Source organism: Triturus cristatus, chromosome 10, assembly GCF_964204655.1.
Source record: "Triturus cristatus chromosome 10, aTriCri1.1, whole genome shotgun sequence".
Taxonomy (NCBI): Eukaryota; Metazoa; Chordata; class Amphibia; order Caudata; family Salamandridae; genus Triturus; species Triturus cristatus.
In genome coordinates, this window is record NC_140593.1 from 363,541,297 (window position 1) to 363,566,061 (window position 24,765).

Below are 24,765 nucleotides of genomic sequence, written 5' to 3' on the forward strand. Positions count from 1 at the left end.
AATTTTTCAAAACTAATGGGGCGCTACGCTCCGCTCCTACCCTGAAAGTCTCGGGGGGATTCGTCAAGCGGGGGCTGAGGAAAAAGGGGGGTCCCAAAACACGTTATTCCCATGCATTTTTCCATAGGACCTTTAGACACAGCTACAGCCCGAACGGCTGAACAGAGTTACTTGAAATTTGGCAGAGAGGTAGTCCTCAGGTCAAGGAAGTGCCTTTTGTAGGTCTGGTGTAAATCTGTTCAGTAGTTCCTGAGAAAATAGCATTTAAATCAATATATATATCTGAGCCAGCTTACGGTGCGCTTACGGTAAGCTTACCGTACGCGTACGGTGACGTGCGCGAGTGCGATTCTGATTGGCTGTTAGATCTTAGTAAACATTCGAATCGTTCGAAACCAGGAAGCGGCGGCCGCCATTTTCTCTCTCGCACTCTTAATGGGTGTGGAAAAACAAAGGCAAAAAACATGTAATGGGACTGTTTAGACAGCTCCTAACCACCTAGCCTTGATTAATGTGTCCCCACAGTTCCCCCAAGGGCAAAAATTAATTTTTTTTTTTTTACGAAAAATCACCGATTACGCTTACCGTACGCGTACGGTAAAAAAAAAAAAAAAAAAAAACCTCACTCTCCCCACCCCGTGTGCAAATGTTGCCCGAAGGGCACCATTTTTGCATGGCATATCTAAATTAATCGAAAATATAAAAGCTGACCTTTCACAGCGAAGCGCATAATATGTCCTCCATGTGCGCACGGTGCGCGAAGCGCATCGTGCGTACATGGCCCATCCACGGCACTAACTGCGTAAAGTGGGCGCGCAATGCGCGAAGCGCACCGCGTGCTCACCGTGCGAGCACGGAACGAACTGCGGTAAGTGGGCGCGCACGCCATGAATGGCGTAAAGTAACTTAGCATTTAAAAAAACGTACAAATTCACTGAAAAAACCATAGGTTTCACACACGTTATAGTTAGGAATTAGCATTTAAAAAACCTTGCAAATTCAGTGAAAAAACCATAGGTTTCACACATGTTATAGTTAGCTGGACATTTTACTGATAAAAAACCAATGAAATTCCCCCGTTATAGTTAGTGCAGGCAACTATAACTCACGCGACCGCAATCCTCTGCTGATGATATATGTGTCTTTATGAAAAAAAAATATTTGTAATATATGTATAGCTAAAATTTAATGGAAGAAGACATGGGCAAATAAGTGTCTAAATACAGTATTAGCATCAGCAGAGGATTGCGGTCGCGTGAGTTATAGTTGCCTGCACTAACTATAACGGGGGAATTTCATTGGTTTTTTATCAGTAAAATGTCCAGCTAACTATAACATGTGTGAAACCTATGGTTTTTTCACTGAATTTGCAAGGTTTTTTAAATGCTAATTCCTAACTATAACGTGTGTGAAACCTATGTTTTTTTCAGTGAATATATATATATATATATATATATATACATACATATTACCTACTGGCGGTCTCCAGTAGGTGGTTATAGTTAGGACCTGGTTACTATAGGAAAATGGCAACATTCTATTCGCAATAACTTTGGCGCCGATTGATGAATCTTCGTGAAACTTTCAAAACTAATTCTTTGTTGAGATCAGCTTCTATTTTAAAAGTTTGGGGGTGATTCGTCAAGAGGGGGCCGAGAAAAAAGGGAGGTCCCTAAACGTGTTTTTTTCAATGTTAATTTCCATAGGAATCTTTAGACAAGGCTGCAGGTCGAACGGGTGAACGGAATTACCCCAAATTTGGCAGGGAGAGGGTCTTGGTCTAGAAAGCACACTTGTGTTTATTTGGTGTAAATCCGTTCAGTAGTTTTTGAGAAGTATCAAAATTTACAGATATCGATATTTGGAAATTCTGCCATCTGATTGGCTGAGGCGTTACGAGCATGAGCTTGCTACTGATTGGCTGCGAGTGCTGCGGGCGTTTGCAACTAGGAAGTGTTGGCCACCATTTTGTGATTCCGTTGAAGCGAGTAAGGGGAAAAAAGGGCAAAAATGTGGGAAAGAGGAGGGTAGGAGCACTGTAACCTCTGTGGGGTGTTTAGGGTGTGCTATAGAGGGGGTACGAAACAAACTACTCATACCTACCGGTCTGAAAGTGCTGGGTACGGAAATTAAGTGAGGTATTATGTAGTTTGATGCTGCTAAGGTGAGCTGCTGCGGGAGTTGGGATGAAAGCGTGAGCCTAAACTGTGTGTCTTATGGTGTGACGTCATGTGCCCTGGCCGCTGCAGCACACCTGTGGAAGTAGTTTCAGCATGTGTTTATACCTACTAGGACGAACTACTGACTCTACTGGTTTGAAAGTCCTGGGGTACGGAGAATATGTGAGGTATTGTCTAGAGTCTCATGGTGTTAAGCTGAGGTGCTGCCGGAGTCGGGGATGAAAGCGTGAGTCCAAACTGTGTGTCATATGCTGTGAAGTCATGTGCTCTGGCCGCTGTGCCACATCTGTCAAGTAGTGTCAGCATGTAGTTATACCTACTCGGAGGAACTTTTGTTTTGAACATTGAAACTTGTGTATGGTGCTTAGGGAGTGTTATACAGGGAGTGCAAAGGTAAATTTGCGCGTATCAAATCAATACGGTATTTCTAAAGTGCAAACTACTCACCCCTATGGGTCTGAAGGTCCTCGAGGCAGGTGTGGAAATTATGTGAGCTATTAAGTGAGCTATTGCCCAGAGTCACATGGTGCTGAGCTAAGGTGTCCAAAGGTGTCCTTCATAAGCATTTCCAAACCTACCCCAGTCAATGTGCCTATGTCATTTCCACCACAATGCACAATCATGAGGTCAGGGTGTGGAAGATGCAAAGAGGTTTTAACCAAAGGTAGCAATTGGTGCAACTTCAATCTTCTCTGTTTAAACCATTTAATGTCCACATTTTGTAAACCTAGGTCTAAGTCTGGAAGGTATGGAAAGATGTATGTAGCTCATGCAGTTCCTTGGTAGAATAAGAGATATGTTTAAAGATGGGGAAGTACTTTTTTTTGCCATACAAAACGATACATGATTGGGAGTTGAAAAGCATTCTTTTTTAAAAGTAGGGTGCACATTCGTTTTGTGGAAAAGCATCTTTGTGATTGGTTAAGAAAAAGCAGTTTCAACGTGGAGTACATATCATAGGATAACATTTGCTCAACTGAACCACAGCTGCATCTTGTATTTGGAAGGCACTGTTCGAACTTAAAACAATTGTGAACTTTTAACCTGCACATGCCGTTAAATGTTCGAGAAAATGTTGCAAAAAAATATGGTTAAGTTTAAAAAAATTGATGAACTTTTAACCTGCACGTGTTGTAGTATGTTCTAGAATGTGTGTTGATAGAATACGTTGCACTTCTGACTTCTATGTGTTGTTGAATATTAAAAAATTGGTTTATATGAAAAATTACAAAGAAACCAATAGAGAGAAGTTTTGAAACCTAAAAGAATCAAGGAACTATTCTAATTTGTTCTTTACATGTGTTTATGTGTGGAACAACAAAATTATAGACACAACAGCACCAGGAAGAGGAAGAAGCAGGGAGTGGGGGGACAGGGGGAGATAGGCTGAATGGCACACATGCACAAGTATAGACAAACAATGGCCAAAATGAAACACACCAACAAGGAGCACAAGTCACACAACCCGCCAACATCACACCACTGAAGAAGCATAGAAGTGAAAACCATGCTGCATTGATACAGGATGTGTACAAAGGCCGGTCGTTGGTGTTGTGGGATGTCTGTGACCGTGGTTATCATGGATGAGATGCCCAGCATGTGGCACATGGGCGAGTTCACTGTGTGTTACATTGCCAAACAGCTGCTTCTCCCTCCCACGAGCCCCCATATTTTTCTACGGTGCGCTGTTGTATCTCGTGCACTCGTACAGCACACCATTGTAATGCCTATTCGCGCATGTCCTGCTACATTCAAACTACACCATCCCAGTGCTGTTTGGAGGTGGTGCATGGCACTTTACAACATCGAGTGCTGTGGCCTTTGTGGCAGGCCACACCAGAACACAGAGACACACTTACCGCACTTCCTATACACGGACATGTCCGAGACACCCTGTTCCCCTTGCCGGATAGGCACACCCCTGCGCTGACATGTGATTTTTTTCATGTGCAGAACAATATATGAACTGAGCAGTGTATCTCGTTAAGATCCAGCACTTGACGCACTAATCCCAATCAATATAAATACAATGAGAGTTCTTAATTGATTTTGTGTGTACACTTTAAATGCAGCCACTACCTCAGTGCAATTCAATACAGGATTTTAGTATTTAGAATAAATCACAAAGGTGCACCTTGTGTCTTTTTGTAAGGCTAGTCTGTATTTCACCATCAGCACTTTAATGGAAGTAAAGTTGAGATTAAATCTAACACACTATTCAGAAGTTGGTGCAAATTGCAGACATCAACAGTATTCCCGCGATAAGTGCCCCAAAATTTAACACCATGGTGGACTCCATCAAATAACAGTAATAAGAACAAGAAAGAGTCACACAGCAGTGAAGAGAACAACCAAAAACGTTATTAATTTTTTTTTTACTTTATTTTTTATAAACATATATGTAAACGAAAAACTATTTGCAAAATTAATTTTTTTATTAACATATATCAAAATGATAAACTAATAAACAAAATGTAACAAAAATAATAGAAAACAAGAAGGCGGAACACTCCTGTGGGGACCATGGATTTCGACGACAGAGCCTGGAAAATAAAGCACAAAATAAGGACGTGTGTAATGGACATATCAAAGGAGAGAGGCACAGAGAAAAAGAGGAGGGAAAAAAAGCCACAGAGAAAAAGAGAGGGAAAGAAAGAAAGGGAGTGAGAAAGGGAGAAGGAAGAGAGAGAGAGTTAGAGAGATAGAAGGAAAAGAAGGGAGAGAGAGAGAGAGAGAGAGAGAGAGAGAGAGAGAGAGAAAGAGAGAGACAGAGACTGCCGCCTCTGCGCATCCATGAGCAAATAATTACCTGGTGCCACCGGAGTGTGCAGCAGTGGGCACTCTACGTGCCCGTCAAAACTCGGCGCATCCCAGATATGCCGCTGAGTCCTGAGTCATGAATGGCGGAGACAACATCAGCTTCTCCTTGGATCTCACAGATGTCGCTGAGTCCTGAGTCATGAATGGCAGAGACCACATCATCTTCTCCACATCCGGGCAGATCTCATACATGTCACTGAGTACTGAATCATCAATGACAGAGACCACATCAGCTCCTCTGCGGCCCGGCAGATCTCACACATGTTGCTGAGTCCTGAGTCATCGATTGCGGAGACCACATCAGCTTTTGGGGCTGCTAAGTCTGTGGAACTCAAGTGTGTGCACATGGTGGTAGGCCCCTGATGGCCATATGAGGTTTGGGTGGTACTAACCCTGTGCATCTGAAGTCCGCGCCAAAGGGGTGGTAGGCCCCTGATGGCTATACAGATCAGGGTGCGACTAACCTTCTGCGCAACTTTTCAAAGACTCTTTATGGTTGAGACATGTGGAGCGTGCGCCATCTAGTCAGCACCGGCAATAAAGGGTGTGACGTTGTCGATCTAATATATTTGCGTGTTCACATGGCCTGTGACTCATGTGCCGGATGGGTGTGGTGTGTGTGCAAACCTGCCCTGAGGGAGTGGCCGTGAGATGTTGAGAGCTAGACCACTGACCTGCACATCAACAGCGAGTACGCCTGCAGCAGGTAGCTATGTGTGGCCAACGTCAGAACGTAATCGCAGTAGCGTGGCGTACGACGGAACAGGGCAGGGATAGCTACAATAACACGGACGGCTCATAGTACTGCATCTGTGAGTCGAGCGGATGGCCCGCAGCTGGCTCTCTGCGAGCCTGGGTGCGAACTGTTTATAACTCACACAACATAAGCATTGAAAAACCATTTTGTGATTCAGTCCGTCAGCTGGCATTTGTCCGAGGCATTTGTGAAAACATATCGGAGTTCTTTCTGTGATAGATGATACCCCTTTGACGCTGCCTCTCCCCACATCAGCAGGTAACGCACCCTCTTCCCACATTACGATCATACCCCCAACAACCTCCTTGGGCCTGGAAAGGGCACTGTGCGGTTGGACAAAGAAGAATCTTAGTCATGTATAGCTTTACATATAAAAAAAGTATTTAAAGAAAAGAACAACAAATAAGACTGAAGGGAGTCTGGTGCTGTGGTAGCTGCCACGAAGTTGGGGTCACTGCCATTCAGGACTCAGGACACAGTTACACATGTGGGATCGGCTTGTGTTAAAGAGGGTTAGTGGGACTACATGTCGCCGGCCTTGCATATCGAAATATGCATCACTGATCGAAGGGAGTGTGGTGCTGTGGTCAGTGCCACGGACTTGGGGTCACTGCCATTCAGGACTCAGGACACAGTTACACATGTGGGATCGGCTTGTGTTAAAGAGGGTTAGTGGCACCAGAAGTATTGAGACTATATGAGCCTGTGATGATGCTTGGTGTGGACGGGCCGCACTGAGAGCAATGTGTCTTGGCTACTGGACTGCGTCATGTGGAATCAGGACTCTATCTGAATTGTGAGGCGAGCTGACCGTAGTGTAGGCCAGAGGTAGCGGTAAGCAAGGGCCCACAGCCACATGCATACATTGGTGGCCCCACCGGCCTGCGTAGTGGAGGTTCAGTGGCACCACGTGTCACCGGCCTTCCATATGCAAATACCCCTCACTAATGGAAGGGAGTGTGGTGCTGTGGTCACTGTTATGAAGTTCGGATCACTGACGTTCAGGACTCAGGGCACAGTTACACATGTGGGATCGGTTTGTGTTGAATAGGGTTAGTGGCACCACGTGCAGTTGTCCTTGCATATTGAAGTATGCCTCACTGATGAGAGGGGGTCTGGTGCTGTGGTCACTGCCACAGACTTGGGGTGACTGCCATTCAGGACTCAGGACACAGTTACACATGTGGGATCGGCTTGTGTTAAAGAGGGTTAGTTGAACTACGTGTCGCCGGCCTTGAATGTGGAAATATGCCCCACTGATCAGAGGGAGTCTGGTGCTGTGGTTGCTGCCACGGACTTAAGGTGACTGCTATTCAGGACTCAGGACACAGTTACACATGTGGGATCAGCTTGTGTTAAAGAGGGTTAGTGGGACTATGTGTTGCCGGCCTTGCATATGAAAATATGTCTAACTGATCAAAGAGTATGCTGCTGTGGTCGCTTCCACGGACTTGGGGTCACTGCCATTCAATCAGGACTCAGGACACAGTTACACATGTGGGATCGGCTTGTGTTATAGAGGGTTAGTGGGACTACGTGTCGCCGGCCCTGCATATCGAAATATGCCTCACTGATCGAAGGGAGTCTGGTGCTGTGGTCGCTGCCATGGACTTGGGGTCACTTCCATTCAGGACGCAGGACACAGTTGCACATGTGTGATCGACTTGTGTTGGACAGTGTTAGTTGGCACCACGTGTCCAAAATTCAAATTGTGAGGTCTGCTGCCCGCAGTGTAGACTGCTGAGTGTTCATTTGTACTTGAAAATGAATTTGGTAATTTTACTAAAGCTATAACTGATATAAAAAATGTTTAAGAAGAAAGGATACTAAAAGGATAATATGTAGAGTTGAGGCCTGTAATAGTTACTTGCCTAGTGGACTCTGTAGTTAATGAATGAAGAAATAATTTTCATTGTGAGCCCTACTGAGTGCAGTGTAGGCATATGATGAAAAGATGAAATAAGTATAGAATACATTGATGAAGTGTTGTATTTTCTGAGTACAATCTTGTTTGAAATTAGCATTTAAAATTGGAATCGCGAGCTGTATTGCCTGTAGTGTAGACTGCTATTCCATGTTAGTTTGCATTTGAAGATTAATTTGGTCATTGTAGTAAAGCTATAACTGATATAAAAAAAAAATTGTTGAAGCGAGGATACTAAAAGGATAATATGTAGGGTGTAAGACTGTGATAGTTAGTTGCCTACTGGAGTATGTAGTTGCATATGGAAATACCCCTCACTGATCAAAGGGAGTGTGGTGCTGTGGTCGCTGCCACAGACTTGGGGTGACTGCTATTCAGGACTCAGGACACTGTTACACATGTGGGATCGGCTTGTGTTAAAGAGGGTTAGTGGGACTACGTGTTGCCAGCCTTGCATATCGAAATATGCTTCACTGATCGAAGGGAATGTGGTGCTGTGGTGGCTGCCACAGACTTGGGGTGACTGCCATTCAGGACTCAGGACACAGTTACACATGTGGGATCGGCTTGTGTTGAACAGAGTTATTGGCACCACGTGTCGCCGCCGTCGCATATGGAAATATGCCTAACTAATCAGAGGGAATATGCTGCTGTGGTCACTGCCATGGACTTGGGGTCACTGCCATTCAGGACTTAGGACACAGTTCCACATGTGGGATCGGCTTGTGTTGAAGATGGTTAGTGGCATCATTTGTCGCTGGTCATCCACAGTGTAGGCCAGAGGTAGCGGTGACCAAGGGCCCACAGCCACTTGCATACGTTGGTGGCCCCACTGGCCTGCGTAGTGCAGGTTCAGTGGCACCACGTGTCGCCGGCCTTCCATATGGAAATACGCCTCACTGATCGAAGGGAGTCTGGTGCTGTGGTCGCTGCAATTCAGGACTCAGGACACACTTACACATGTGGGACTGGCTTGTGTTGAACAGGGTTAGTTGGCACCACGTGTTGTCGGTCTTCCACAGTGTAGGCCAGAGGCAGCGGTCAGCAAAGGCCCACAGGCAGGTGACATTGACTTGAGCTGCACAGATGGGGATCATGTGGTCTTCTTAACCCATTATAGTGTCTTACACAATTTGCGTTGCTACTAATCTTGAATTGTGAACCATGTAACCCCAGTGTAGGGCGGAGGCAGTGGTCAGGATGGGCGCACAGCTACGTGGCATTGATTTATGGTGCAGTGAGTTAGTAGCACCTGAAGCACACAGCGTGTGCGCACCGTGCGATGATGCGTGGTCTGGGCTGGCCGCACTGGAAGCAAAGTGTCTTGTGAACTGGACTGCGACATTTGCAATCACCACTGCTTCTGAATTGTGAGGCAGTAGTCGGTACAGACATAAGTCTGCGGTGTTGTGCAGCTGGGTTCACATGGGGCCTGTGTTGAGGATGCCCGCGGTTATGGTGGCAGCCACATGCCAGGGTGAGGGCTGCCGCTGTGACAGACTCGTTGGTCTTCCCTCAAGTGAACCACGCCTAGGGCCTGTCCTATTTATTCATACTGCTACGCTGGAGTGGCGTACGTAGGAGCAGCCCACTCCGTTTCCAGGGGGGGACAACACAGCTACATGAGCGAGATCTTCCCCACTGCCTGAGGTAACATGGTTGCCTCCACAGTGCACTACACTGCAAGTATCAACAGTACATCTCCACATGGAGAGGTTTGTGCTTTGCATAGTGAGGTCTGTGCAGTACATCAGCGTTACACTTGGCATTGTGTGCTTTACTGTTGACGGGTGACTTGCCTCCTTCATATATAGTTGGTTGCCACATCTCCCAACATTCAGCTATTGTGTGGCTGAGGGGCGTGGTGTTTTGGGAAGGTCTGTTGTCCTGTTTTTCACTGCCTTGAAGGTAGTAGGGGGGGTGGTGCGGGGGGAGGTTCTGGTGGTGGTGGCGCTGGGTGTTGTGGTCTTGTTGCATGTCGGACCTGCATGATCAGTAGCTCTATCACGTGTTGGTCTTTAGATGTGGCTGTGAGTTGGGTCCAATTCACGGAGTAGATAGTCGACCTCCTTACACCAGTTAAAGGTTGATGTTAATTTGTTACTGCTAATTCGGCTTATCGCCTACTTTTTGGATCGCATTGCAGATTTGGCTGGTCGTTGAAAATATGGGGAAGTGGTGTTTTCGTGTTTTTTTTGCACGGGAACACCTACTTTGCATTTAATTAGCATTAGTTGTGACTCTCGTTTGTGGCGATTTTGTTGGCGTAAGGTATCGAAGGAAGAGTGGTGAGATTTGCAGTTTTCACCAAGTTGAGAATGGGTTGATAATTAAAAAACACAGAAAAAAAGATAGGTTTAATGAACATTATAATTAGAAATTAGCATTTAAAAAACCTTTGAAATTCACTGAAAAAAACCATAGGATTCAGGCACGTTATAGTTAGAAATTAGCATTTAAAAAACCTTAGAAATTCACTGAAAAAAACGTAGGTTTCAGGCACGTTATAGTTAGAAATTATCATTTATAAAAACCTTTGAAATTCACTGAAAAAACCATAGGTTTCAGGGATGTTATAGTTAGAAATTAGCATTTAAAAAACCTTAGAAATTCACTGAAAAAAACATAGGTTTCAGGCACGTTATAGTTAGAAATTATCATTTATAAAAACCTTTGAAATTCACTGAAAAAACCATAGGTTTCAGGGATGTTATAGTTAGTTGGACATTTCACTCATAGAAAACCATAGAAATTCCCCTGCTATAGTTGGTTGAGCTAACTATAACTTGTGCCCCCGCAATACACTGCTGATGACGTCACATATTACATAATTCATGACATGGTCAGTGACATCACTGATGACATATCAAATGACATCATCCACGTCAAAATCTGATGCACCTTATCATACCCTAAAATAACACTTGATACACCCACTCTAAAATAACACTTGATACACCCACTCTTGATACACCCACTCTAGAGTGGGTGTATCAAGTGAACACACCAATACCAGTTAGTACATATCCACTCACTAATTCCTAGGTCTACACGCACATCCATTCATTCACCCATACAGTCACTCATACATACAGTCAGCCATCAATACAGCATTATCATATCCAGTCACATATCTATACAGACACTCACACACCGCCTCTCATTCATAGAGTTATTCACACACCTAGTCAGTAATGGAAATAATCAATCACACTTTCATTTACTCACCTGTACAGTTATACACATACCACGTCACTTATTTAAACATATACTAACACATACTTACACTCTAATACAATAACTAATACAAGCACACACTGATCCATACAGGCACTCTCACAATCACTCACTCTCACATATAGTCATTTATACAGTCCAACACTCATATATACTGCCTTTCACATATGGAGTTACTCACACATGTACCACTGAGGCATCCATTTACTCACCAAGACACTCATACACATACTAACCAAGCCATACAGCCCTTCACAGATAACGACTTGAACACATATACCCAGTGAACTATCTACTCACACATCTATGCACAGAGTCACACCTCCCACCCACCTACTCAGACACTCAGGCACCGGTACAGATACTCAGACAAGCAATCAATAGCTCATATAAATCCTCATTTAGTTGCTAACCAAACCATGGAACTGCTTACCCACCAACTGACAACCTAAACTGTGTGAATGTCTGTATCAGTCGCTAACACATGAATTAAGCAAGACAAAATTAATCACTCACTTATACAGTCAGTCACACACCTACTTAATCATCCATCCTGACTCTTATACACCCATTCATTCTTCAATACACCTTGGCATATATATATAAAACATATTTACATTTTATAGAAACACACATTCACTGGATGATGTCATAAGTGATGTCATCAGTGATGTCACTGACCATGTCATGAATGATGTAATATGTGACGTCATCAGCAGTGCATTGCGGGGGCACGAGTTATAGTTAGCTCAACTAACTATAACAGGGGAATTTCTATGGTTTTCTATGAGTGAAATGTACAACTAACTATAACATCCCTGAAACCGATGGTTTTTTCAGTGAATTTCAAAGGTTTTTTAAATGCTAATTTCTAACTATAACGTGCCTGAAACCTATGGTTTTTTCAGTGAATTTCTAAGGTTTTTTAAATGCTAATTTCTAACTATAATGTGCCTGAAACCTATGTTTTTTTCTTTGAATGTATGAGTTATAGTTAGGACCGTGTTTCCATAGGAAATCCGCAACATTCTATTTGGAATAACTTTGGCGCCGATTGACGAATCCTCGCGAAATTTTCAAAATAGGTGGGGCGCTCCGCTCCGCTCCTTCCCTGAAAGTCTCGGGGGATTTGTCAAGCGGGGGCTGAGAAAAAGGGGGGTCCCAAAACGTGTTTTCCCCATGCATTTTTCCATAGGACCTTTAGTCCAAGCTACAGCCCGAACGGCTGAACAGAATTACTTGAAATTTGGCAGAGAGGTAGTCCTCAGGTCAGGGATGTGCCTTTTGCAGGTCTGGTGTAAATCTGTTCATTAGTTCCTGAGAAAATTGCAGTTAAAAGCATATATATATCTATAGGCGCGCACCGTGCGCATACGGTAAGCATACCGTACGCGCACGGTGACGTGCGCGAGCGCAATTCTGATTGGTTGTTAGATGTCAGTAAACATTCGAATCGGTCGAAATCAGGAAGTGTCGGCCGCCATTTTGTCTCTCGCAGTCTGAGGCAATGAAAAACAAAGGGGGAAAACGTGAGAAGGGGGCAGGATGGACAGGTCCTGACCCCCTAGCCTTTGTCGGGGGGTCACTGAAGGACCCCCACGGGTAAAAAAAAAAATATAATTTTTTGCGTAAAATCGCGGGGTGCGTGCACCGTACGCGCATGGCACGAACAACGGATCCAAGCGCCCACAGTGCACGCACGGTGCGCGTACGGTACGCGCACCGTGAAAAACCTTAAAAAAAAAAAGAAAATACATAACTTAGCATTTAAAAAAACGTACAAATTCACTGAAAAAACCATAGGTTTCACACACGCTATAGTTAGGAATTAGCATTTAAAAAACCTTGCAAATTCACTTAAAAAACCATAGGTTTCACACATGTTATAGTTAGCTGGACATTTCACTCGTGAAAAACCATTGAAATTCCCCCGTTATAGTTAGTGCAGGCAACTATAAGTCACGCGATCGCAATCCTCTGCTGATGACGTCAGATATTACATCACTGATGACATATGTGTCTTTCTGAAAAAAAATATTTGTAATATATGTATAGCTAAAAATTAATGGAAGAAGACATGGGTAAACAAGTGTCTAAATACAGTGATGTAATATCTGACGTCATCAGCAGAGGATTGCGGTCGCGTGAGTTATAGTTGCCTGCACTAACTATAAAGGGGGAATTTCAATGGTTTTTCACGAGTGAAATGTCCAGCTAACTATAACATGTGTGAAACCTATGGTTTTTTAAGTGAATATATATATATACATATATATATATATATATATATATATATATATATATATATATATATATATATATATATATATATATATTTTTTTTTTTTTTTTTCAAAGAAGTCGTTATCCCAAACTCCAGAATAACTTCCAGCGGCACACCAGAGGACGAGTTCAATAAAGATTTATTGCCTCAAAAACAAAACAGTACGACGCGTTTCGGCGAAGCCTTTGTCAAGCAGTTTGACCTGTGCCCAATTCCCCATAGAAATAGGGGTTACCGTTTGTAAACAGGAAAACAATACTTCCCACAGACAAACACGATAAGAAAACAGACTGAAAAAAGCATTGCATGAACTGTATAAAATAGAAAATAAAAGGAAGATATACATCCTATAATACGTCAGAACTGCATCTCAAAGCGCCAATGTTTTTCGCCAAGACGGAATATGCTTAGAAAACACAATGCGTTAGGAATTATATACCAAAGAGCTGACAGCCAATCAGTACTATTCAGCTAGCGGTCGCAAATGCCGATATACAAATTAAATGTTTGCAACCCTCTCACATGTACCTTAAATATATAAACATGGATATATACATCGTGGTTAATTCGAGCTCATGTAATGGTGATGTACCCATTATATTGTATAAGTCGTCTAAGGCGACATCACAAGGGGTAATGTACCCAGCGCATGACGTGTAGCAACATGATTCATGCAAATGTTTATCATACAATTAAATCTGCAGTTGATAGGGGAAGCATTATAACATTTCATATATATGGCAGGATATGCACACAACAAACATATAAAATAGTCAGTGATGTTATTTGAGATGTCATCAGTGATGTCACTGGCCATGTCATGAATGATGTAATATGTGACATCATCAGCAGTGGATTGCAGGCGCGCGAGATGTAGTTAGTACAACTAACTATATCGGAGGAATTTCAATGGTTTTGTTCAAGTGAAATGTCCACCTAACTATAACACCCCTAAAACCTATTGTTTTTTCTGTGAATTTCTAAGGTTTTTTAAATGCTAATTCCTAACTACATCAGGCCTGAAACCTATGGTGTTTTTCAGTGAATTTCAAAGGTTTTTAAAATGCTAATTCCTAACTATATCAGGCCTGAAACCTATGTTTTTTTCCAGTTAATTTCAAAGGTTTTTTAAATGCTAATTCCTAACTATATTAGGCCTGAAACCTATGGTTTTTTCAGTGAATTTCAAAGGTTTTGTAAATGACAATTTTTAATGTATTAATTTTGATACTGATTTTTTTGATACTGATTTACTACATTTTTTAAACTTTATTTTTAGATATTTTATTTTTTTAATTACATTATACATTACAATACAAAATATACTTTCTCAGAATGAATTACTTTAGTTTAAATACTTTGCAAATAGGCAATAGACTTTTAAGTACAGTAGTTACAGTTGTTGCAATGGGCAACACAATTTCAAGCATAATGCAACATTGAGCTCAATGTGAATTTCTCGTCAAATGCAATTAGTTACTTTATGGATTACTTTTCTAACCACAGGACCGGATCCTAGATTCAGTCCTTGGACATCTCCTGTAAACAGTTGAGTAAAAGCGTTTTGGTTACAGTAGTTATTTTTAAGGAATATTATTGTATTTTAAAAGTTGACACTTAGAAAATTCTTCACATAGAATCACCAATGTTATCCTATGGCAGAAAATTCACTTAGCAGGTAAGTAGTGTTATCATTACTTTTTCTTACTCAGTGGTGGATCCTGGAACCAGCACTGGTGAATATCCTGTAAATAGTTGAAAGAATGTGTTTAAGTCATACAGACGATTTTTTAGGAATATTTTTAGTTTGTGAAAATAGACAGAAACTTTTCTGCTCAAAACCACACAATGGATTCCTATGGAAGGAAATACAAGTTACTGGTAAGTACGCTTAGAATTACTTTTCAAGGGTCAGTGTTGGGCTAAAAGATGCAGCCCTGGGTTCTCTCCTGATAACAGGTGAGTAAATCGGATTTCGTAGTTCGGCTGATTTTAGAGGAATATTTGTAAGTTTCAAAAATGGACACTTAGAAACTTTTCTGGTGAAAACCACACAATGGATTCCTATGGAAGGAAATACAAGTTACTGGTAAGTACGGTTAGAATTAATTTTCAGGGTCAGTCCTGGGCTAAAAGATGCAGCACTGGGTTCTCTCCTGATAAAAGGTGAGTAAATCGGAATTCGTAGTTCCGCTGATTTTAGAGGAATATTTGTATGTTTCAAAAATGGACACTTGGAAACTTTTCTGGTGAAAACCACACAATGGATTCCTATGGAAGGAAATACAAGTTACTGGTAAGTACGCTTAGAATTACTTTTCAGGGTCAGTGCTGGGCTAAAAGATGCAGCACTGGGTTCTCTCCTGATAACAGGTGAGTTAATCGGAATTCGTAGTTTGGCTGATTTTAGAGGAATATTTGTACAATGGTGAAGGAAGGGTGCGGGACCTGATCTGACGTGTGCAAACACACCCTGGAGTCACCTGGGAGCCAACTAGCCCATCAGGTACCTCCAGTATGAGCCAGGGAGCTGCGTTGCAGAGAGGTGTTCAGAGGCCACGCCCCTTTTTACAACACTCTGCAACGCAGCTCCGTGGCGCTTACTGGAGGTAACCTGCTGGGCTAGTTGGTCCCTAGGGGACCTCTGGATTGATGAGGGATTAATTCCCCAACTTAAAACGCGCCACAGGGCCCCCTGAGCAGGCCTAGGGGGTCAGGGTGTTTCTACCCTGCCCCCTTGTCGCATTTTGCGTCTTTTTTTTGGGCTTTCTTGTGCCTCAGTTCTACCGAGGCACAAGATGGCTGCCAACACTTCCTGATTCAGAGTGTTCAGCTCGTGATCGGGAGGGTGTGCAGATCCTCCGAGGCCATAGATATATATGTACTTTTAACTCTAATTTTCTCAGGAACTACTGAACGGGTTTACACCATTTAAGCAAAAGGCACGAGTCTGAACTGAGGACTACCTCTTTGCCAAATTTGGTGTAATTCCGTTCAGCAGTTCGGGCTGTAGCTGCGGCTAAAGGTCCTATGGGAAAATGCATGGACAAAACGCATTTCGAGACTCCCCTTTTTTCTTGGTCCCTGCTTGTCGAATCACCGTGAAACTTTCAGGATAGGAGCAGACCGGAGATGGCCAAAGGTTTGGAAAATTTCACGAAGATTCGTCAATCGGCGCCAAACTTATTCCAAATAGAATGTTGCGGATTTCATATGGAAAATAGGTCCTAACTATATCTACCTACTGGCGACCGCCAGTAGGTAAAATATATATATATATATATATATATATTTATTATCTACTGGCGGTCGCCAGTAGATAGTTATAGTTAGGACCGTGTTTACATAGGAAATCTGAAAATTCTATTTTGAATAACTTTGGCGCCGGTTGACGAATCCTCGCGAAATTTTCAAAACTAATGGGGCGCTCCGCTCAGCTCCTACCCTGAAAGTCTCGGGGTGATTCGTCAAGCGGGGGCCGAGAAAAAAGGGGGGTCCCAAAACACATTTTCCCCATGCATTTTTCCATAGGACCTTTAGTCAAAGGTACAGCCCGAACGGCTGAACAGAATTACTTGAAATTTGGCAGAGAGGTAGTCCTCAGGTCAGGGAAGTGCCTTTTGCAGGTCTGGTGTCAATCTTTTCAGTAGTTCCTGAGAAAATAGCATTTAAAAGCATATAAATATCTATAGCCGCGCACCGTGCGCGCACCGTGCGCGCACCGTGCGAGCACCGTGCGAGCACCCTAACGTGCGCGAGCGTAATTCTGATTGGTGGTTACATGTGACTGTGCATTGTGGGAAATAAATGCACAGTCTCATTCGAGCTTCCCATTGGTGGGAGTGCAATATGAAAATGGGGAAGTAGGTTCAGCGCTTGCACACACCGTCTCCGTTAAAGCCTCTGAAGAGAAGCATATGGAGCTTCGAAACGCGTCAGGATATCCCACACGGAGCGGCTTCTACAAGCGGATCCTCGTCCATGCCTATCATAAACAAAGCTGCTGATTGAGTGCTGCTCACCTGGTGGACAAACTTTGGAGCAGAATATATATATATATATATATATTCACTGAAAAAAACATAGGTTTCAGGGGTTTCAGGGGTGTTATAGTTAGCTGGACTTTTCACTTGTACACAACCATTGAAATTCCCCCGTTATAGTTAGTTCAGCTAACTATAACTTGAGCGCCCGCAATGCACTGCTGATGACGTCACATATTACATCACTCATGACATGGACAGTGACATCACTCATGACATCTCAAATGACATCACTGATGACATCATCCAGTGAATGTGTGTTTTTCTGAAAATTAAATATGTTTTATATATGTATATCTCAAGGTCGATGGAAGAATAAATGGGTATATAAGTGTCTAAATGGATGATTTGTTTTTGAAAAATTGATTGTGTAACTGACTGATTAAGTGTATCATAGTGAATACATGGCTTAGTGAGTAATGTTTAAATATGTAAATATCTGTATCAGTCTCTCACTTTGTGTATAAGTGGCTGCATGGGTTGGTGAGTAGCTACATGGGTGTCTATATGGGTTATTAGTTGGTTTTTTGAGTATCAGTCTGAGTGTCTGCATGGTTCGGTGGGGGGTACTACGTAGTGCATAGGTGCATGAATGAGTGACTCACTCTTTGTATGTGTTGAAGACAGCATGTGTGCAGGACTGTATGTGTGGATGAGTGTGTGTATGGGTGTGTTAGTGAGTGAATGACTGTCTCAATAGTGTCTTTATGAGTAACTACATATGTTTTAAACTAGGATATGTGACTATTGGTGTATATAAGTGAGTATATGTGAGAGTGAGAGATTGAAAGAGTTCCTGTATGAATAAGTATGTGTTTCTATAAGTGATTGTTTAAAAGACTAAGTATGTGTAAGTTTCCGTAGAAGTAAGTGTGGTGGTCTGTGTATAACTGTATATGCAAATAAATGTATGTTTGATTCTTTATTAGCATGAGTGACTATGTGTGTGAGTAACTCTATGGATGAGTGGCATTGTGTAACAGGATGTATAGGTGTATGAGTACATATGATGAGTGAATACATGTATGAGTGACTGTATAGGACTGTTGGTGAATGAGTGGATGTGTATGTGGATCTTAGAATTACTGAAGAGGTTGTTGTAACTGGTATTGGTATGTCCATTGTTTTGAAAAGTTTAGTCTCTATTTTTGAATGTGTGTATCAAAGGTTATATTAGGGTGAGAGGAGGTCTGCCACTCTATCACAAGGATGATGTCATCAGTGATGTCATCAGTGATGTCATTTGAGATGTCATCAGTGATGTCATGAGTGATGTCACTGACCATGTCATGAGTGATGTAATATGTGACGTCATCAGCAGTGCATTGCGGGCGCGCGAGTTATAGTTAGCTGAACTCACTATAATGGGCGAATTTCAATGGTTTTGTACAAGTGAAAAGTCCAGCTAACTATAACACCCCTGAAACCTATGGTTTTTTCAGTGAATTTCTGAGGTTTTTTAAATGCTAATATTTAACTATAACGTGCCTGAAACCTATGGTTTTTTCTGTGAATTTCAAAGGTTTTTTAAATGCTAATTTCTAACTATGCCTACAGAGATAGGACATGTGAAGAAAGAAGAAAAAATGCACAGAAAGTAAAAAAAGAAGTGCAGAAAGAAGCAACAGAAGTCCTCAAAGACGAAGAAAAGTGCAGGAAGAAGGATAACTTGCAGAAAGAACAAAAAGAAGAGCAGAAAGAAGCCTTGTTGCAAAATCATCCTGTACCCTCAACTTTTTCAGACGGATACTGGTGGTAACTGAGTCTGACTAACCAGTCCAAGAGCCAGTGCTATGTTAAAAGACAATTAGAATACAGTGAAACACCTACATACACTAGGGAACATTATGCGTTGGGGTCCCCCTGTGATTAGCATGACCTCCTCTGTAAGCCCCTAGTATATAATAGGGCAGGGGGGTTAAAACTACCTCTTAAAACAGGCCAAAGGGCGTTTTTGCACACGTTAACTCAGGCCCCGTCCCCTCCCTTCACCACTGTGTAAACACGCCCTGTGTCCGTTTTTAGTTGGGAGATTAAGTTCATTTGAATCCTGAGGGTCCCTAGGGTCCAACTAGCCCACTAGGTACCTCCAGTAAGTGCCACAGAGCTGCGTTGCAGAGAGGTGTAAAAAGTGGCACGGCCTGGACCACCTCTCTGCAATGCAGCTCAGTGGCGCTTACTGGAAGCACTTGGTGGGCTAGTTAGCCCCCAGGGGCCCTCAGTATTGAAGGAAAATTATATCCCCAATTTAAAATGTGCCATAGTGCGTGTTTGCACACGTCACCTCAGGCCCCGTCCCCTCCCTTCACCACTGTGTAAACGCGCCCTGTGGCTGTTCTAAGTTGAGAGATTAAGTCCCCTTGAATCCTAAGGGTCCCTAGGGTCAAACTAGACCACTAGGTACCTCCAGTAAGCGCCACAGAGCTGCGTTGCAGAGAGGTGTAAAAAGGGGCTTGGCCTCAGAACACCTGTCTGCAGCGCAGCTCTCTGGTGCATACTGGAGATGCCTGTTGGGCTAGTTGACCCTCAGGGACCCTCAGTATTGAAGAGGAATTAATTCCCCAACTTACAACTCGCCAGGGGGCGCGTTTGCAGAGTGCTGCAAGGAGGGGGCGTGGCCTCTGGCACAATGCCAGTCTTTTATTTATTTTAATTTTTTAAGAAGGGGGGCTGTGTGGTTCCCCTTCTTATTCTAATTTATTGGCCCTGATGACCCCATCCCCCAGGGCCTGTCTCCTAATTATATTTTTTTGACCCCAATCCCTAGGGCCGGCCACTGTTTTTTATTATTTTTAAAAAATATATATTTATAGACACACCTAGGACATGCTGGACAAACTGTACGTACCTATCACCATGACGATTTGCGTGATATTCATTAAAAGGAGACTATGCATACAATGAATCCACGTGGAATGTATTTACACCACTAGTGAAGCTCTGACATGTCTGATGCCCTACCGTGCTTAATCCCGGTAGACACCCTTGTCGTTTATTTATACAAATATGGGTAGCTATTGACGGGCACATTTAATACACATGCACACCAAGCCATTCAAAGGGGATTCGACAAAAATTCGACCAAAACTATGCAAGAAACCCCCCTCATGGTTAATAAAACACACATCCACTGCCGGATGTGTAATACTTTTTATTTTACTCTCTGGAAAGGGGACGAACATCACTTGAGAGTCACAGCGCGCTCCTGGCAGAGCCCAATGCTGTGTTTACACCCACCATTGCCTGCTGAGTGCCACACACCTCTGTGTTGTATTCCACTAGCTAGTGCATATGCTATGACACTCTCTAGCCCATGTGCACTGTAACACCACCCCGTGAATATGTCATGCCACACTTGTCTTCGCACGGGTTATATTGCCCCATCTAACGTGCCTTCCTCGATGCCTATGTTATAACGCACAGTGCTATGCCATACATATTACAATCTGGGATCCATATCTTTGTCACAGTGCATATGCAACGTTACACTCCCCAGCACATATTTTATATTACAACTTTAGAGACTAGTTAGGTTACACAACACTGCCCTGTGCATATTACACTCCAAGGCGCACATCGCATAGCACGCGCTAGTGCCTGTGCTATCTCGCGCTCTCCAATGAATCTGTCATTGCGCACAATGTATTGCATATTATATTTCACGCCCGGTTCATCTTATATCACACTTTTTGGTGCATAGTTTATACCATACACTATATCTAGTTTTCATTTTCAATCGTGCTCTCAGGACTATGTTCTATATAACACTGTGTTCACCTACCCTTTTCACGGGCATTACATTTTGCGATAGGGGGTGGAGGGTCAGGGGGTGTTTCTGACAAGTGAGCCCGGAGTCACAGTCACAAACGTACTCTTCTTCCTGAATAAAAGTGAGATTATGCTGCATACTTGTTCATATTTTAAGTAGTTCGCACAGACACACGTTTTAAAAACAATAAAGTTCCTAATACCCGCCTTCTCTGAACAGTTAGCTTGCTGCCCCATCCCCCTCCTCCCTATCCTCTGTTGTGTGAATCCATAGACTAGCCTCCTCCCTCCTGCCATGCATGGTCTGATGTGCTGCCACTGCCCTCAATTTAGTATGATGTACCAGTCCACTCCTCCTGCCCTCCATTGCCCAATTCTATGCCCCATCATTGACCTCCTGCTTAAACTCTGTGCTTTGCTGCCCCTATTCTCCTTCCCCCTGCCTTCCGATGTCTTTGTGTATGCCCCTACTCCATCCTTTTTGCCCATCATGTTCCATGGACCTGCCACTCCTATCTACTCTGAGTGTTCTGTTGAGCTGCCACTCCCCTCCCACCTGCCTAGCATTGTCAGATGACTGTAACCTGTCCCTGCCACCTCCACCCTGCCTGTCCACATGCCATGCCCCTATCCTCTTCCTCCTGTCCTACATGGTCCATTGTACTGCCACACCCTTCTGCCCTCCCTGGTCTGTTGTGCTGCAACTGCTCCTCCTGCCTGCCCCGTGCGGTCTGTTGTGAGGCCCCTTCCCCTGAACTTTCTTGTCTGTGCACAGGTCCTGACCCTCCCTTCTATCCTCCATCGTCCTTTGTGCATGCCCCTGCACCCTCCTTCTTGCCCATCATAGCCATTGTGCTACCACTAACCCTCCCACTTGCCATGCATGGTCTTCTGTGCTGCCATGGCCCCTCCCACCTTCCCTGTGTGGTCAGTTAGCTGCCCCTGAACCCCTCCCACCTTCCCTCCATGGTCTGTGTGTATGCCATCACAGTCTCACTGTTGCTCTTCATGGTGTGTCTTGCTTCTAGTGCCCATACTGCCTGACCTCCATGGCTATCTTGCTGCTCCTGCCCTGCCCCCTTGCCCCCAGCCCTCTTTTTACATGTGCAAACCCCTACTCCCTCCCTCCTGGCTTGTCTGTTCCATTGTAATGCCCCTGATCCATCCCTCCTGCCCTTTATGCTGCAGCTTTCTCTCCTGTCTGTCCATTATGGTCCTGCCTCTTGCCCCTCTATTCTCTGTTGTCCATGTGCATGGTCCTGTCCCCTCCCTCTTGCTTTCTATGGATTGTTGTGCTGCACTCCCGTCCCGCATGCCCTGTGTGGTGTATTGTGCTGCTGCAAACCCTGAGGCCTGCCCTGCAGGGTCAGTTTGGTGCACCTCTCCATGTCCCTCCTGTCCTCTGTTATCCAAGTCCATGTCCCTACCCCATTTCCCTCCATGATCCAATGTACCATACTTGCGAACATTTTGAACTTGGTAAGAGGGAGATTTTGAAAAAAAACTGGGGTATTGATTTTCCCCTTTGAGTTACATTGAAAAAGAGGAGATTGTAGACAGGAGACAGATAAAATAAAGCCCATTTGAGCTTAAAAACATTGGACGTTTCCTGGCTGAATCGGGTCTGTTGGCATGTATGGTTGTACTACCATTGCCTCTTCCTTCTGCCCACAATGGTCTATTACATTGCCACAGCCTCTCTTGCAAGTCCTGTATTGTTGGTTTGTTGCCCCTGCCCCCCTTTCCACTGCCCTCCATAGTCTGTTGTGCTGCCACGGCCCTTCCTGCCTGCTCAGTGTGGTTAAATTGTTGCCTTTGCACCCTCCTACCTGCCTTCAATTTTCAGAGTCCGTGCCCCTGGCCTCTGCCTCTCAACAGTATCCTAATGAACAACTAGATTGCTAACATTCTATATTTATTACAAAAGTGTGGAACGCCTGACGTCATCTTGACGTAATCAAAACTGTAATACCTAGAGCATTTCCTTTAGAAATTACATATATGAGAGGGTCTTATTGGCATCGAAATTATGGTGAGTGCTCTAAAAGACTAAAATAAGGACATATTTTCTAAGTTTTCAAATAGCGAGAAAGCACTTTTAAATTATTTGTTACCTTTATGTTTTTTTATCCAGTTGACCACTTGATTAAATGTTGCACTTAGGGGAGAGGATGTGGTGTTACTTCCAGAACTGCAGACTTTGCAACTGGGGAACCAGGTTGGAGTTTCTGCTTCAGCTCGACATTCTGTGATTCTGGTCAAATCACTTAGTCTCCCCATGTCTACAACCAAAATGAATATGTTCTTGTGTGATGTAACCAATGCTCATGTAAAGCACTCCACTACCTGACAAGTCTGCACTATATAACACTGCAAAAACACAAAATAATAAGTGTTTTGCACACTTCTGTCGTTGGGGTATATTTGGGCTACATCTGAGTGATTTTGGGCTACATTTGGGCTCTTTTGTCTCCGGTGGCCATCTTGGGAGATTTATTTGTTATGAAGTTTCCTAATTTCCTCATGTACTGCAGTCTCCTCAGTAGGAAATGCTTTCATTTTTTTACTTTGATTCCATCATGAAGGTATTCAGATATGTCACACATTTGCCATACATTCTGAATGTTAGCACTCTAGTTGCTCATTAGATCACTGTAGTAAAACTACTGTTCACCATGGAATTCTGCTCCTGGTATTAAAAGTGCATGTTTCAGTCTGCATGTCAGATTTTTTTAATGAAATAGAAGAGGATTTGAGAAGTCACTCAAAATGTGCCCTCATTGTCTTTCTTCAGCATTAATCATAATTTCTATGGCAAAATGAACCCCCTCATTGTGGTCCTTTTTAAATTAAATGTTTTAAATGTTACCAGTTTATTCCAATCAAGATGGCTTCAGGTGTGCCATACTTTTGTCATAATGAAGACAGTAAGCGCTCTAGTTGTTTTTAAGAACACTCTGGGACATTCTGTCATTGGGCTATACTTGGGCTACATCTGAGTGATATTTGGGCTACATTTGGGCTCTTTTGTCTCTGGTGGCCATCTTGGCAGACTTATTTGTTATGAAGTTTCCTAATTTCCTCATTTACTGCAGTCTCGTCAGTAGGAAATACTTTCAGTTTTTTACTTTGATTCCAAAGGCATTCAGATGTGTCACACATTTGCCATAAATTCAGAATGTTAGCACTCTTTTTGCTCATTAGATCACTGTAGTAAAGCTACTGCTCACCAGGGAAAACTGCTGCTGGTATTGAAAGTGCATGTTTCAGTCTGCATGTCAGAATTTTTTAATGAAATAGAAGAGGATTTGAGAAGTCACTCAAAATGTGCCCTAATTTTTCTTTCTGCAGCACTAATCATACTTTTTATGGAAAAATGAACCCCCTCATTTTGTTCCTTTTTAAATTAAATGTTTTAAGAGTTACCACTTTAATCCAAGCAAGATGGCTTCAGGTGTGCCATACGTTTATCATAAGTAGAACTGTTAGCGCTCTAGTTGTTATTTGGAACACTCTGGGAAGCTGCAGTAGAACACAAAGGAATCAACTGACAGTCTCTGCCCTTGTTGGATGTACATGTTTTACTGAGAATGTCAGACTTCATTCTCACATGACTGAGAAAGATAATGTGAATTTACAGAAAATAAGCTCTCAGTTGAGCTTATAGATCACCTTCCAAACCTCTGTGGGAAAAGCATGAGAACATATTTTTCTCTCAACCATGATATCCCAGCAGAAGGCTTTTTCACATGG